Source organism: Melospiza georgiana, chromosome 1 (assembly GCF_028018845.1).
Source record: "Melospiza georgiana isolate bMelGeo1 chromosome 1, bMelGeo1.pri, whole genome shotgun sequence".
Lineage (NCBI taxonomy): Eukaryota > Metazoa > Chordata > Aves > Passeriformes > Passerellidae > Melospiza > Melospiza georgiana.
The window spans coordinates 139,932,730-139,945,449 of NC_080430.1; the positions used below are offsets into that span (position 1 = coordinate 139,932,730).

General features: G+C 36.5%; 1 protein-coding gene across 4 annotated transcripts in view; it reads left to right on the plus strand.

Annotated features, from left to right (window-relative positions):
• Nucleotides 1-12,720, plus strand: part of CSMD3 (CUB and Sushi multiple domains 3) — a 585,000-nt gene that overhangs the window by 106,331 nt on the left and 465,949 nt on the right. The window lies entirely within an intron of this gene.

Sequence of the window (12,720 nt, forward strand, 5' to 3'; positions counted from 1 at the left end):
GTTTACACAATTGTCTGCAGTTTTCACACAGACACTGAAGTTAATGAGCTGGAACATGTATTCCTGAAGTCTAGAAGTTCACAGTATTTCATATATATGTCCCAGGAAGGATCTTGTTTATGATCAATTCACTATGGTAGTATTTTATGAGTTGGTTTATATCATGCATTTATTTTTTAAACCCTTTTCTTGGTACCAGGGACTATGAACTCTAACAAGTTTTTATAGGATATAAGCAGAAGCTGTTGTTTTTTTCTTTGCTTTCTTTGTTTTGGTTTTTTTTTCATTTTTGAATTCCCCACCCTTTCTTTAAGGACACTTGGTGTTAACATACTTGATTTTTCTATTTCCATGAAGTGTCTCTGTCAGCAAAGCTGGAGCTCTAGTAAACTGCCTGGAGAAGTTCTGAGGCCATTGCTGTACCCTACGTGGTCCCATCTGCAACAGACACTAATCCCTGAGAAAGTAACTAGCTGAGTAACACTTTGATAGCCAGGAAACTTTCCAAAAATTGGTAATTCAGTGAAGAGCTGCTGTAGAAATACAGCCCAGAATCACTCTGTAGGAAAATGTCTTCAGCCATTGAAATCATTTACCTTTAGGCATGAAGCATTAGAATTCTACTTCATGTAGAAATTCTCTCCTATATACCAAGATATAAAATTAAAAACATAAAATAATTTTTGGGTCCTTCTTGTTCCTTGATTTACTACAGAAAATAGATGAAATTATTATACAATATCTTTTGTGGTTTGCATTTAAAAGAGACATTCATGCTATATGTAAATGGTTCTGTCTAGATTACAGCTACTCTGCAGTCTGTTATTTTTCAAGCATTTGGTAACTGTTCAGAAGCAGGTAATTAAAACTGTTTTATTAAAATGCACTATGAAATTCCTATGGATTTTTAATTATGCAAAATATATGCTTCTCATGCATGAATTGAATTCATTATATATGATATCATCTGTCCCTATAAACAATTTACTGAAAGATTTTGCACTGCTAAAGCTAACATATAGGATACCATGCATCTCAGTTATGATAGAGAATAATTAAGATTAAAATGGAAGATCAGTCAAAGGCTTCAGCTTGCACATATGACTGACCCCTCACATAGCTCCTTTCTAGGTGAAAATAACATGCTGATTAATAGAACTCAAGCTCCTGGGTCAATATGAAATCTGGGGAAATCTTACCTTCAACCACAGAAATCAGCATTTTAGAACAAAGCATAAACTTGTTACTTGAACTTTATACTAATTTCTTCTCGAAACTGATGTTTTATTTTGTGAAATTAGGAATTTTAAAAAAAGTTAGGCTGGATACTAGAGTTTTAGTTCAACGGAATCTCCCTTTCCACAGCCAGATCTACAGTTTTAAGACCTGAATCAAGCTGACTTCATTCAGTCAGACAATTTTTCTTTCACTATGCTTTTTTCTGACTTCATGTGAAGCTATCCTCTTTATACCCAGATAGCAAAGAAGTGAAAACTCATTACATTACATTACATTCATGTAATGCCTCTTTCCTTGATGTGAGAGAATAGATGTATTTAAATGATAATCACATCAGGGAAATTTCCATTTCTGTTCTTGTACTCTTTGTGAACATGTATAACCCTGCAATCAACATTTTAAGATCTGGTTCTGCATAGTATCCAGTTTTCAAAAATTTTGATTGCCCAGTAGCTCCTTTTTAGCTTCTTGATGAAACATCTACATACTTAGTACCCTTAAATATCAGGCCTCATAATTTAAACCTTCATTATGGATATGTAATTTGAAATTTAAGACAGACGTGATTAACAACCTGTCATTGCAATAAAACAAAATTATAGAGGTGGCTTGAGAGGATAGGATGAGAAGTAAAGAGACATATATCTGAAGGGATTAGATCCAGTTGTAATTTGAAAAAGAAGGAACATACCTTTCATAATCAGAGATAATTTAAAACATTTTCTTTTGAGATGGTTTGAAATAGATTTCATAGGTATATGGTTATATGGAATCCATTACTGTTCACTATTTAGAAAAAGTAAAATAAAATAAAGCCTCCAAATATCTATTTTAGTGACTTCTCATCCTCTTGACAAATTTGCAGTTGAGCTGAAAGTTGACAAGAAACTCCAGAGTACCTGATAGAATCTGTGGGAAATATGAATCTAGGGTGGACTTTCTTGATCATAACATATAGGAACATATTCATTTTCTGATCTCCCGAGAATAAAAATGTTTATGAAAAGATATAAAATTGTATCATTAATAGAAAGACTATTCTGATGCACCATATGTAATCCACTGCAATTGCATTCAGTCAAACCAAGTGCACTGCAGACCACAAAATATCAACCCTGGCCTGCTAAACATCAACATCATAAGCCTCAGTCTGCAATCTTCACCCCTCCATTCTTCTCTCCTTCTTTCTCTTCTTCTCACCCCCTTTTTCTTTCCTCTATATCAAGGAGCATATTTGAGTTATCTTTGGTACCATTACACACAAACTTTTTCATGTTCAACTTCTTTATTATTCAGAAAAGACCATATCTGATAAACATACCTCTCTACATAGCACAATACCCCTGAAGAAAATTTTCTGCATGAGAGAAAACTGGAACAGATTACTCAAAAGTAATAGACTTCACTTACAGTGACAACAGAAAATGGTGAGGTGCACAAAAAACTAAGGAGGGATTTTAAAAATACCCTGGAGCTAATTTTATCACTGTCTAGTAACACAGCATTGCTGGTTGGAGTGAGAAATGGGGAAGTTCTAAGCCTACTGAATCTGTGCCTTTTTGTTTGTTTGTTTGTTTTTGTTTGGGTTTTTTGTTTGTTTTTTTTTTTTTTTTTGGAGAGGTTTATGAGGAGGTTTTTAGTAGCTTTCAGGCTCTCTACAACATGTATTAATATATGGAGAAAGAATGCTATCCTTAATTTCCTATTTGATAATTTAGCTAAGTACAGTGTAGGTGTGCCCATTTTATTTTATAGATGTGCTTTTATTTTATTTCTTGTGGGATAATTTGGTTTTGGAACAGAAGAGGCCGAAGGACTTTTCCATTTCCTGTTGTCCTAAGATACATAAGCAGCTTTATTCATGGAGAGTAAGGGAGGGGAAATACAGCTGCTAAGAAAGAAAGCAGCAGAGCAGCTTGGCCACACAGCAAAGGGGATTCAGTGGACCTAGTCCTGCTTTGAACAGTGCTTCCTTCTGTTCTCACTGTGGTATTTTACAGCTTTTAAACAGGTAGCTGACATTGCTAAAATCATTGAATTCATTAAGAAATGGACTGCTAGCATTTATGGCAATCTTTATTCAAGTTAAATATGATAGACATTCTTGTGTTATCCTATTGGCCGTGGCAAAGAATAGAAAAATTTAATATATAGATTACCCTTACAGTGGAAACTCTGAACGCCCAGGAGGTGAATTGCAAATATTTATAGTAGTGGTATGAAATATAACTTTATCTGGTTTGTACTGCTGCACATAATTTTAAATCTATATAATAAAACTGAATTATTAGACATTGTATAAGTAATGAAATGGTCTTAATATTTATACTGGAGTGCTGCTATGGAGTTCAGAAATTCTGCTGAAATATTTTAAGAGGGATCTGAGTGCAATGTTAAACATTTCAAGCATGATCACAGCTTTATCAATAATGGGAGGTGGGGAAAGGAGCAGATGGTGTTTATTAACAGAAGAGGATTTTCATCTAGTGACTTCTGTGGACTTATATGCATTTCTTTCAGAAATATTAAGAAAAACTGGTAGCTGATGTACAGCATTATTAAAGCATGTAGATAAGAAATACTAGTAGGACTTAAATATGTCAGGATGTGGGCGCTAAAAATAATTTTGGCAACTGGTATAAAGCTAGAGAATAAATAGGATAAACAATTTTTAGCTCTACTGCATATCAGAATTCAGAAATGTGGCTACACATTATCTAAATCTGGGATTCAGGTAAGGTTCATGAAGTCCTACATGTATAAAGCTAATAATATCACTGCTAGCTTAATATAATATTTAAAGGATTACTAATGAATTATTGTTTGATTTTGGAGTGCTCTCTATAAGAAATCCACTGAAAAATTTTTTGCCAGTTTGGAGTGGTAAAAGACACCAAATTTAAGCTGTGAGTTTGTCACCAAGCTGGTACCTGATGGATACTACAGGGTCTTTGTTGTTCTGTTCACATTTTGCTATAACTGCTGTGAGTGTGACTGCTCTCTGTCATTACATTGTTTCAAGAGACCCTAAATAAAAAATGAATTAAATTGAATTGAGGAGAGGAGAGGAGAGGAGAGGAGAGGAGAGGAGAGGAGAGGAGAGGAGAGGAGAGGAGAGGAGAGGAGAGGAGAGGAGAGGAGAGGAGAGGAGAGGAGAGGAGAGGAGAGGAGAGGAGAGGAGAGGAGAGGAGAGGAGAGGAGAGGAGATGCCATATGAAATCATTACCACGTTGCCCTGGTGTCTCTACTGATTTTACCTATATGCTGTACTGGTACCATCATTCTTGTATAAATCCAGAGGAAGTAGAGAGAAAAATAGCTCTGTGGACTTTATCTGGTTAATTTTTATGGCGTTTCCCACTATTTTCTTGATACCACAACCACTGATTTGGCTAAAGAATAACTTCTGGAAACAAAGTTAGCTCTCAAAGACATCAAGCTTTAACTTTCTTTGATCCCACTGATCACTCTGCCTCACTTAGAAGTAAGACTTTTTAATTCTGATTTTTGAACTTCCAGCTACTGGCTTTTGTTCTGCTTTTATCTGCTAAATTATAGAGCCCTTATTATTAGAATCTGTGAGTTCTTATGGAAGTTCTTAAGTACTGCAATTAAATCACAGGCTTCAGAGTATTCTTTCTCTTTAATATGGGCTTTTGAAGCATTACCGTTAATTTTCCAAATAATGAATTATTTTCTGTCATTCTTCTGTATTTTCACCATTTTGTTACACCTCTGTGAAAAAGGGCTCTGATCAATGCACTTGTCTGGCTGGGGCCTGCCACTTGATCACCATAACCTGTCCTACCTTCTTATTAAATCTTTTTTTAACTTTCAGAGCAATCTCTCTCTGTGGTGCATGTGTGAGGGTTAAAAGGGCTGAGTGCCAGCTACAGGAGCCAGGCTGGGTTTGTAGGAAACCCTGGCCTGGCACCAGCTACTGGAGAGCCTGGGGTCTCTGTGCCAGCTACTGGAGAGGATGGGGATCTCAGCTGCCCCTCACTGGGGTGGGGATGGAGTGTGTCCCAAAAAACAGCCATAGCTATCAGGAGGAACCTGCATGAGCAAAGCAAGGGAGGGGCTCCGTGCCAGTGCTTGGAGGAAGCCGTGTGACAGGTGCTGAGGCACTGTGGTGACAACTGTCCTCAGCTCTCCACACTGGGTGTGCATGGGGCACTCACCTGCACACTTCCATCTGGACTAAGCAGCAGGAAGGAGATCTGGATCTAGGGTGAGGGATCAGCATGGGGAATCCGTGCTGGACAAGTGTGCCAGTACTCCATGCTGGCTAGCGAGCATCAAGCTGGACCAGCCAGTGGTGAGGGGACTCCTGGGGCCAGTAAGGGAGCCTGGAATCTGGGTGGGGTTTCCAGGCAGGCAGAGGGTTCATGCTGGTACCTGTGGGACCCGTGAATGTACATGTGCCCATGCAATCAGGTAATTCTGTGTGTGCCTGCATGGATGGCCTCCTGTGTCTGCCAAACAAAGAGAGGATTTTGCCACTGGTGCTCATGCTCAGGGGGTGCTGGCAAAGCAGAGTTTTGCCTGTGGCAGTCTGTAGCCCAATCTGTCGGTATCTTGTGTCTGTGTGTTTCTCTGGGGTACTTATTCAGCAGTGAAACTGGTTAAATCCACAAATGGGAAAGCAGCAAAAAAATCCATTGGCTTGAATTACATCCCCAGGACACAAGCTGTCCCAGGTGTGGGCTCCTGTGGCCAGGCAAGGAAATGACCAGATTTCAGAGCTGCTGGAAGCAGTGGCCAGGGGCTGCTGAAAGCAGTGGCCACTGATTACATCCCTTCAGGTGCCTAAATGTCATTTGGGTTCACCAAGCATCGTTTACCCTTGGTAACACTGCGCTAACTACTCCCAAATAGAGTCATTCTTTAGGTGATGGAAAAGGGAATACAAAAATGTGTTCTTACGGCTACTTCCAGGAATTGAGGGAAGGATTATTTGTTTATAGTGTCTGTAGTGATATCTCTTGCTTTCATTAGGACAAGTGTATCACTAATCTGTCTAATCATGAAGGACTACTGCTAATTGCTATAATTTTCCATTGATTATAGACAGCAGCTTTTCAGGTACAGCAGGGTGGGAGAGCTCTTCTGGTATCCTTGAGTGAATCTGTGAATTGAATATACCCAACTTTTCAACGAAAACCCAGAACCAATTCCCACTCTCCTTCCCAACTGGACTGATACCATAACAGGTTACTCCTTATGAAGAACAATGCACACAAGGCATGGAGTTCCCTGGCCTTTTTCATATTGAACATTATTGTCTTTCCCACCTGGTGAATCTGCAATTTTTCCATCCTTTTTTCCCACTAGCATACTTGTGGAGGCCCTTTGTATAATCCATGAAGCTCCTCCCTAGCGTTAGTGCCCCCTTGTACTTTGATCTTCTTGATTTTGTTCCTAAGTTCCATTCCTAACACCTTTCTTTCTGTCCACCCTATTTTCCTCTTTTTTTTTTTTTTTTTGTCTGTTCTTCTTTGCATTTTAGTTCATTAAGAAGCTCCCTTGTTAGCCTCATGAGTCATTTGCCAAAGTTCACTTCCCCTTAAAATAGTTGGGTTGTCATTTAAAAAAATCATCCCTCTCTCTGACTACACTTCCTCCCCATAATTGCTTCCCAGGAGATTCTGCCTAACAATTCCCCAAGTAAATCCAAATATGATATCTTAAAGTTTAGTGTCCCATTTTTAGTACTTACTTCTCAGCCTTCCTTCTGAGGCTCAGTTTTCTTTTACTCTGTAGTTAGGTCTCTGTCCCCTAAAAGAGTGAAAACAGTGTTTTTAAAGGCCCTCCTTCTGAGTTAAAAATGCCTACGTACAATTATATTCTTATTTGTGCTGATCAGGCAGTTTCATTTCATCCCAGCAGTCCTACTTTGTCTTCAGATGAGCTACTATGATTATGAAGACCTGCGAAGACAACTGTGCAACTAGGCATTGTTCTGCTGGATGCACTTGCAGCCACAGCTTTTCTCCTAATCAGAAGGATTGAAAGGGATACCAGCCCCTTAAGGGATCACAGGCATCCATTCTCCTGCTCAGAATCCCATATCAACCTTAGATCAGCTTAAGGTTTCCCTTGGCCATCTTATTACCACTCAGATGAGTGAATAGCATGAAGCAGCAGTTGTGAGGCTGAAAAAAGAGCAATTTCTCAGTAAAATTGTAAAAAAAAAAATATTCCTGAGCTCCAGGCAAGGAGTACACGGTCCAAGACTAGAGGTCTGTCTTGCAGGCAGGGGACTGTACCGTGCAGGAGGGAGTATCTGACCACTAGAACCTCTCAAAAGCTCTTTATAGATGGCTGTGTCATTTTATTATCAGTACTCAAAAAGTACAGTTAAAGATTGTTTCTGCTGCCAAATATTTGTCATCCTATTTTTGGGAGAATGTGTCATAAATTCATCTAAATAGACTTGTCACTCTCTACCCTGTTCTTTTGTTTGAAAAATAACATATCATTTTTAGGGAAAAAGCTCATGCACACGTGCTTGATTATAGATCTAGTGTTTTATTCTACCATAATTAGCAGTTAGCCTCTAGTGGTTTTTGAGTGCTAAATTTTCTTTGATAAATCTTAAAAAAAAAAATGTTGATTGATTAGAGAGCCACAGAACATGCATAATATTGTTCCAGACAAAATGAATGGAAATATATTTATTTGTTTTATTTTTTGCAAAAAATGTCATTCTTTGAAAGTTAAAAACCAATGAATAACATATAATTACTTCTGCCTTGAGAAAAACTTAATTATTGGGAAAAAAAAAGATGTCTCTCCCTTAGCCTGGTAAAAATCCACTTACTATTTCAATGTTCTGTTTAATTTATTTCTTTCAGAATAATGTTGTTAAATAAGCCATATTTGTCAACTTATGGTACTGCAATTTATCATTTTGATGCATGCCTCATATTGAAGCTTAACTAAGACAGTGATTAATTTGAAATCTTAATTATATGTCAGCCTTACTTTAGCAGGTTTTTTCTTATATTTTCAATGTCATTTTTCATTAAAAGAATAATTGAATATATACTGAAAGTCTTGAAAGAAATTTCCCAAGAGATTCTAAGGTTTTCTTGGTGAACTTATATTCTTCATCTACTGGACTGTTAAGCACAGTACCCTGACAATAGCAGATCTTAAGGCAATCTTATTTAAGATTCACATTTTGATCCCATGTCTAGACAAGCAGTGATAACTATAATCCAATGTAGCTGAAACAGTGTTCTGCAGGAACCAGTATGTGGTGCTCATTAAAGTACCTAATTAAATGCAGCTCCATGTTTATAAGCAGGTGCTTCCTTCATGTTTTAAGTTACAGCTCAATGAAATCTTTAAATAGTAATTCACGATAGCAGACTTTGAAATATCCATGCAATTCATAAAAATGAAACTGCTGCTAAATACCACTTGCAAATCTAGAATTACATGGCTTAATCCTCCAATCTGCATTTGGTTTTTGATAGCATTTTGGCTTTGATTTGTGATAGCTTTGACAGAACTTCTGTAGCAATAATATCAAAATACAGAGATCTGCAAGAACAGGTTCAGTATGCCAGCATGCAATCTTAAAAACTCTTCAAAACATAGGAGCTCTGCAGATGGAGAAATTTATTTATGGAGAGAACATAATACAGAATAATACAGAACTGTAACCTAAAAGACTCATTTTGTCATCTTAGCAGGTTTTCAAATTTGCAAGTTTTTCACATGAGTTAAATTTGTATTTCATATTTGGACACTTAAATCTATAAAAGATAGTCATACTGTTGAGCACAAATTATGTGACATGGAAATAGGTGAAATTTAAGTATCCAGTTTTGTCAGTCACTAACATAAATTATTGAAAGTAATTTATAATTAAAATGTATTTTTATATATATGAAATAAATAAACACAAGCAAATAGTAATCTTCTTTCTGGTAGACTCTTTCTCCTTTGAACCCCTGAACACCATGAAGAAAATGTCATTTCTTTGCCAGGTGACAATAGGCCACAAATGTTTCCTGGACCACCAGTGGTATGTTACAGCTAAAAATTATTTAGCTAAAATAAATACTATAGATGTATTTGGAAAGATCACAAAGCATTCACAAAATTTTAAAACTTCTTTTTGAAATTTAAAAGCTAGCCTATTTTTCTGAAACAGATATTTATTCTAAGACAAAGTAATAATAAATTCTTGATTTTGGATAAATTCATGAATTCATGGTTGATTCTTGATAGATATTTATTTAAAATCCTAGAAGATTACATACTGAAAGAAACCATTAGTTCATTACATGTAGAATGTAACATAACAAAAGGATTTTCTGAAAATAGTACCAATGAAATAATTAAAAGAAAACCTATCAATGTATCAGCTCAAGTTTTGGTGCAGAATTCTTATGCCTTCTTTTCTTTTGTTTTTAATTTTACATTCTACATTTTACCTACTATAAAATACCATGTGAAGTGTGTATTGAGAAAATGAAGAAACCTGACATCAGAAAATAATCCTAGTGCTTTCATATGAAATTAAATTAAAAGACTTGGAGACATCCTTATACATTTATTGCATGATTAAAGAAGAAATAAAAATATTAGGATCACAAAAGATTTTTTTAAATGGAATTTTGCATTAATGTTGTTCTACCTTACTCTTCTGTCAGTGTGCTTCTAAGCAATGTGTTCTCAGCTCTTTTAGGACCAGATCCTGTTGCCACTTGCAGCATTCAATTCCCAGTCTCTCTAAAAGATATAATCAACACTGATGCACTTAGTGCCAGTTGTAGAGCTGATTTTGTGATGAAATATGCATCCTATGGGCAATGATTTGAAATCACAGGGTAAGAAAATGCTCCTAAACGATGGCTTCTCAACATGAAGTCCAGGTCTGAACTGATGAGGTAGAAATAAAAGTCTGTGCTAAATGCTTATTCTTCTCAGCACCCTGTCACTCCAGATTATTAGTTAATAGTAAGTAGACAGATGACAAGAATAAGATGTTTATAGGCAAATATTGTTGTTAAATAAAAATGTGCTGTGTCATCTTTAATTACAGTGTAGCATTGCTCAGTTCTGTACTTGTCACAGGAGCTCATACTGCAAGAAAAGGAATGTGTTATTCTGGGCATGAGGCATCTTAATTTGGAAAACTTTCTTCCACCCACAATTCTGCTTCTGTCACACCTAAAATACATTCCAGCTTCACATATTATTGAGCAGCCACAAAATACAGATTCTTCATCTAGTTCCAATCCACAGGCATGGTCAGGGACACCTTCCACTAGACTGCATTTGTCAGAGCTCCATCCAGCCTGACCTTAAACACTTCTGGGGATGTGGCATTCACAGCTTCTCTGGTCAGCCTGTTCCAGTGACTCACAGCAAAGAATTTTTCACAGAATCACAGACTACTCTGGGTTGGAAAGGACTCACAAGGACTATTGAGTCCAACTCTTAAGTGAATGGCCCATACCAGGATCAAGCCTGTGACCTTGGCATTATTAGTGCCTTGCTCTTTTTCATAAAATCTAATCTAAACCCACAGTTTGAGACACTTTTTCTCTATCATTTAAATATATTTATTTATTTACTATTCATAGGATACCTCTTAAGTGCAGCATAAAATAACATTTAATAAAACCAGGGAAAATAGATCAAAACCAAGGACTCAATTGGAAAAGAAATCAAAAGAAGAAATTCTTCAAAGATTAAAATGAAAAAGGAGACAGAACTGAAGCATTGACAAAACAGATTTAGTTATAATGTAAAGTGAAAGAAGACTCTTATAACATGCATTCTTCACAATATTGTTGGTGGGCAGCACATTTCAGGTTTGACCAGCAGACCAAGACAAATAAGCACAGTACTAGAGGAGTTTTCAGGGAGTTACTTGGTGAGATCATATCAGAACTAGAGAGAAGGAAAAGGAATTGAAAAAGCAGTGAAGAGAAAATTGGTTTCATTTGATTATTTAATGTCACTATTGCTTTTGAGGTCCCACAGACTCCATCTGATTCCTATTGTCATGTACCTTTCTCCCTCTCTGCTCAGCACTCACCGCGCTATATAGGGAGCAATCACAGGGAAACAATATGGATGAAAACAAATTTTGTTGCATCTGTATTATTTCTTTATCCTTTTCTCTAGTCCAGCCTGCTGCATGGCTCAAAACCACCAGCAGGAACCCAAGCAACCAAAGTCATAAATGAGATACAAATAACTGATGCTGTGAGAAAACACGTCTCCATTGGAAACAGCACATTTACTTTAATTTAAAACATTTATCAAATTGCATCTTGATGCATCATGTCTAATGCAGAGTGACAATAGGAGGTTGTAACAGTCTTAGAGCTGTAAATTGACTCACTAATTATCTGCATTTCAATGCTTAAAACCTGCTGACAGATTCACTCACACAAAACTGATGCTTGGTGCTTAGGAGAAAATGCATCACAGAATTTTGGATTCTCAAGATTGTTTGGAGTTGAAAAGGTTCCAAGAAGCAAGTTTGTCATGTTTGGTTTTGGGTCTTTCATGACAGAGTTATGCAGCAGGTCTGTTATATTCACTTGAATCCAGTTTAATCACTATGCCGAGTTGAAATGACAGATTAAAAATGAAAAAAAGTTAAGTCCCAAAGATTAAATTTGTATTACAGATTGAAAATAGTTACAAAAGAGAAACTTAAAAAATTTAAATCATAACACCTATTTTCCTTCTGAACTGTTTCAATTTCCCTTGAGATTGAGATCTCATTTTTCCAAAGTCTCATCTGGAAACTATTTGGTTTCAAGTTTGGCTTTTCCATGTGAGATATTTCAGAATATGCTTTCACTATTCACATCTATGGCATGGAGTTCTTATGTCTTCTTCTGTCTCTATATTTTAGAACTTAAGTTTATTTATTTGATAGATAGAATGTTCTGAACTGTTCATGAAAATCATGACATGCATCAGTCTTCACTGCCAGTACTACTTATAACTAAAATGCAAAAGAGGGAAAAAGGATACTGCCCTGATTTTTGCCATTAATTTCCTTTCTTAGGAATGTTTTTAAAACTTTCATTTTAATGGCATTTTTTCTATAGCTCTCTCCTTTAATCCCAGCACACTGTCTTGCAGGTGGCATTTTTAAAGATTGCTACATCAGTTTATAACTCCTATAACTTTTGAGGCATTAGGTGGTCAGGATTCACTACACAGGTCTTCCAACACACACTTCAGTGCTTATATCAATATCCTGTATCGTCATTGCAGACATCCTGTATCTTAAAGGGTAGAGGTAAACAATTCCAGAGTACTAGGCTATTTTTTTTTCCTTACTACTGGGTGTAAAGTAAGCATAAATGAATAGGACTTGTAGGTCTATAGGTAAGTCATACCTGGCCACACTGCAACAAACGGTTTTTTCTCTTCATTGCCACGATCACACATATTTGAGTATAAATGTTTTTCACTCCATTCCCCAGAAATCTT